This window comes from Oratosquilla oratoria, chromosome 40 (genome assembly GCF_046742065.1).
Source record: "Oratosquilla oratoria isolate Oo_2021 chromosome 40, ASM4674206v1, whole genome shotgun sequence".
Taxonomy (NCBI): Eukaryota; Metazoa; Arthropoda; class Malacostraca; order Stomatopoda; family Squillidae; genus Oratosquilla; species Oratosquilla oratoria.
This window is the reverse complement of record NC_134816.1, coordinates 532501-537500: the sequence shown is the minus strand read 5'-3', so window position 1 is coordinate 537500 and position 5000 is coordinate 532501. Positions and strand designations below refer to the sequence as shown.

At 35.8% G+C, this 5000-nt stretch overlaps 1 protein-coding gene across 6 annotated transcripts in view; it reads right to left on the bottom strand.

Moving 5' to 3' along the window:
• LOC143020615 (filamin-A-like) overlaps positions 1–3154 on the bottom strand; it is a 379720-nt gene extending 376566 nt beyond the window's left edge. For all 6 annotated transcript variants that reach the window (XM_076177057.1, XM_076177058.1, XM_076177066.1 and 3 more), the window contains exon 1: positions 3028–3154. The gene's annotated coding sequence lies outside the window, so the exon portion shown is untranslated. The remainder of the gene's footprint in view (positions 1–3027) is intronic.
• Positions 3155–5000: the final 1846 nt, after the last annotated feature.

Genomic DNA, 5000 nt, shown 5'->3' with positions numbered 1-5000 from the left:
AGTCGAGGACAAGGATGGGAAGAGCAGGAAGTTTGTAGTAAATCACGTGCCTCCTAAAACGTCTTCGTGGGAAGAGAAACGCAAAAATATGTTAGAAGACACAAGGATAACATTAAATAAGATAATGGAAGATGGAGGAAGAATAGTTATAATGGGTGACTTTAATTGTAAAGAAATCTGCTGGGAAGAGATGACAGTGAAGGGTGGAGACAACCTATGGGAAATGTACTACTTGATATGATTATAGAACATACAATGACGCAATGGATACAAGAGAATACTAGGTATAGAAATGAGGAAGAACCATCAAGACTGGACCTAATAATCATATCAGAACCCGAAATAGTGGACAGGATTGAATATAAGACACCAATAAGTAAACGTAACCACATATTGATTGAACTGCAACTAAATGAAGAAAAATACATGAAAAAGTAACAATATAGAAAGGGAAGATTAGATTGATGTATGAATTTTTTTTCTTAAATAAAATAAGAGAATTCTTTCAAAAAACACACTGGGAAAGAATAAACAAGGAGGAAACAACAGTAGAAGACAAATGGAATATTTTGACAAAAATTTATAAAGAAGTAATGGAAAAGTATGTTCCAAGACAAAAACAAGAAAAATTATATGTAAAGTGTTGGTACAACAAAAGATGAAAGGAGTTAAAAGACAAAAGGGATAAAGCTTGGATAAAATGGAAAAAAAAAAAAAAAAAGACCTGAAAAATGGAAAATATATACTAGTTATGTCATAGAAAAAATGTAAAGATCAACCAAAACTAATTTACAGATTTGTAAACAACAAACTGAAAAACAAACAAGAATTAGTGAAACTACAAGGAATTGAATACACAGAGGAAATAGAAATGGCAGAAATTATGAACAAGCATTTTAAATCGGTGTTTACGAGGGAGAACATACAATCTAGAGATGTCGAGTGGGAGGAGAAAGACCCCCTATGAAAGAGATAGAAGTATCAAGGTATGAAATTATGAATCACTTGAGTAATCTCGATGTTAGAAAATCGCATGGACCAGATGAAATGGCACACTGGATTTTGAGATAATGCAGGAATGAACTAACAGATAAAATACATAGTCTAATAAACAGAAGATTGGAAAAGAGTAAATATAGTACCAATATATAAAGGAGGAAACAAAGAAGACCCTACTAACTAGTGACCGGTCTCTCTTACAAGTACGATAGCTAAAATTTGTGAAAGAATGATCAAAATTAGATGGGTAAGGCATTTGGAAAAAAACAACGTACTAAATCCAAGGCAATTTGGATTTAGACAAGGACGATCAAGCGTCACAAACTTAACGTGTTTCTATTGGATGGGCTGATTGTGCATTTCTAGACATGAAAAAAAGCTCTTGATAAGGTGCCACATAAAAAGTTGCTAAAGAAATTAGAAACTGCAGGAGGAATACAGGGTAAACTGCTGAAGTGGATGGGAGACTTCTTACATGAAAGAAAAATAAGAACATAAGAATAAAGGAGACTGCAAGAGACCATAGGTCCTACACTAGGCAGCTCCGTATCCATCATCACTTGTCATCCCCATCTATAATGTTGTCTAATCGTTTCTTAAAACAACTGATAGTTTCAGCGCTTACTACATGGTTACTAAGTTTATTCCATTCATCGACCACCCTATTAGTAAACCAATTCTTGCCTATTTCCTTCTTAATTTTTTTTTCTTTTTAGTTTATACCCATTACCTTGTTTGCATCACCCTTGTTATAGCCTTTGATCCACTTGAACATTTCTATTAGATCACCCCGCACTCTGCGTCTTTCCAGAGTGTAAGTTTAGGTGCCTAAGCATCTCTTCGTAAAGAAAATTTCCGAGTCCATGTGATAAGATAAGAGACAAACACTCTAATTGGGATGAAGTGATAAGTGGAGTTCCACAAGGAACAGTTCTGGCCCCAATAATTTTTGCTATATATGTATTAATGATATGGATAAAGGAATTGAAAGTTATATGAGCTTCTTTGCGGATGATGCAAAATTGTTGAAAAAAGTGAACACTGAAGAAGATTGTGATTCACTACAGAGTGATTTCAATAAAATATGGGAATGGAGTAGGAAGTGGGAGATGGAATTCAATATTAAAAAGTGTAGTATAATGGATTTGGAAGATGCAAAAAAAAAAAGAATAGTGGGATCATATAAATTGGGAGAAGAAATTAAAAAAGTAGAAAATGAGAAGGACCTGGGAGTCATTATTATGAATATGTCCCCTGAGAAACATATAAACAAAAAAATTTGGAGAAACTTATAATCTAATAAGAACAATCAAAGTGGCATTTACATACCTGGACGAAGAAATGGTGAAGAAAATACTAGTCACTTTGATAAGACCAAGATTGGAGTATGCAGCGACGACGTGGTCACCAAGTACAAAAAATGTATAACAAAACTTGAAAGAATACAAAGAGCAATTACGAAATTGGCACCAACACTCAGAACTATCATATGAAGAGAGACTAGCAAAACTTGAGCTACAGACATTAGAGCAAAGAAGAGAGAGAGAGGAGACTTGATAACTATTTATAGAATCATGAAAGGCATAGAAACTATTGATAGAGAGGATCTAATAAAATGGGATAGTAGAAATACAAGAGGACATGGAAAGAAAATCAAGAAAGACAGTTATAGAAGAGACCTGAAAAAGAACAGCTTTCCCCACTGGGTAATAGACGTTTGGAACAAGTTAGATGAGAAAGTGGTGTGTGCAAGAGCAATATACGAATTTAAAAACAGTCTACATAAAACGAAATATGAAGACGGGACACCACGAGCATAGCTCCCATACATACACACACACCCTTGTATTTTATAGTTCATATAATGAAAAAGAGTGCATGTATATATAACATACAAATATCTGATATGGTCAGTGTAAGACCCCCTTATAATTATATACATTCAATTACACACGTTCATAGGCAATTTCATTATGTATGATTATATCTATGCTTATTCGAACATGGAATCGAACACTCAAATCTTACGAATTGTAAGGGTCGAGGGTCTTCCACGAGTTGCAGAGACCTGGACGGCAGTAGTCGAGGAGCGCTGACAAGTAGACGCCACTGTTCCAGTCCGAGGTGAAATTGTTAACCGAACAGTCTGGAAGAACCGCCTGGAAAGAATGGTGGAGTTAGGATTTATATAAACTTTATTCATTTACAAAACTATTCCTATGGGGATTCTCTAAGGCTATGAACTTCCAATATCTTGAATCTAAAGTTTTGAAACCTTGAAAAAAATTCCAATGAAATAGTATTTCTAACATTCTGGTACACTTTTAAAAGCCGTTTCCTTTCCAAGTATTGGAGACTTGAATTTAATGATTCCAAACTGAGAGAATCTGTAGATAAATAGTGTTCAGCCTCTGGGCCCCATTTAGGAATATTGCATCATCCTTAAAGCTGGTGAAACCCAATGGAGCCTACTGGTATCCTAAAATATTCTAGGTCTGGTCCTGGAATAAAATACCAGCCTAAAGGGCACCTCTAAACACAACAGACTAATTACTAAGTACTATATAAACATAGATATCATGATGAATAACCATTAATGATAAGTAAATATTACTTATATGATTATGAAAAGACGTGGTCTTCTGGATGCACTTCAAATGATTACAAAGTGAATAAATAAATAAATTAAGAAATAGTTAGATATCTGAATACGATAACATCACATAGTAAAGTAACTCGATTGATTTGGTAACTATGGACACTATAACTATAGATATATAATTGTTATACACATAGTACTACTGTCTACTAATTACTTATTCTGGAGAAAGACCGATCATCCGTTATGTTGTACGAGGAAGGTCGAACATAATAGATAGTTGTAGCCTACCTACCTCCCTCCCTCCCTCCCTCCCTCCCTTCCTCCCTCCCTCCTCCCTCTTTCCCTCTCTCCCTGTACTCTCACTCTCTCTCTATCTCTCTCTCTACACACACACACACACACACTTTCAACGAACGGACGGCTTGACGAACGCTCTGAAGAAAAGTGCAGATTGAGGATACCAACGCAAAGAGAAGTGCCTTTTTGTATTTGCAGGGGGGGGGGAATTGCTCGTGAGGTAGTGGGAAAGTAAGGAAAGAGGAGAGGGGGAGGGATTACTGGGGAAATGGAAGATAATGAGGATGTGGAGGACTTGGCCCAGGCAGACGGGCGGAAGATCAACATGAAACGACCACCGGATAACGAAATGGCAAATAAAAATGTAAAGATTAGAAGTATAGAAAGGAGAAATACAGTAGAAAGTGACGAGAATATGTTCCAGGGATTTAAAGAGGGTGGGGGGGACACAACCCCCCCCAGACTGATAAGACTAGAGGAGAGAGTTGATAAGGTGATCGAGGACTTGGAACGTAAGTTAGGTAATGTAGGCTCCATTCTACAAAGAATTGAAAGATTGGAACAACTAGAGAAGGCTAACAGAAACTTAACTGAAGAAGTAGAGGACCTAAAAAGACAGTTAGGAAATGTAAAGGAGGAGAATGAGAAATTGAAGAAGAATAGTAATGAAAACAGTGAGAAAATAGCTACAGAAGCTAAAAATTGGAGAATAACTCAAGAAGGGAATAAGGTTTCATTCACTGACATAGTCAAACAGCAATTGAAAGAACATAATGAAGACTCAGTTATTAAAGTGATGAGACAGAAGGAGAATATAGTAAGAGAATTAGCTGACAAAAAGAAATGTATAATTATATTAGGAATGGAAGAGAAACATAACCCAGATAGAACCGCAAGAATCAAGGAGGAAAATGAAAGGGTAAGCAGTTTATTAAAATTAGTCCAGGAAGATGAACCAGAAATTATAAAGGAAATTGAGGAAAAATTCAGACTCGGAAAATATAGTACAGATAAGACCAGACCAATTAAGATTAAATTCAGGTCACAAACAACGGCAGAGAAAATTCTATCCAAGACAGGGAAACTAGCAACAAATGATCAA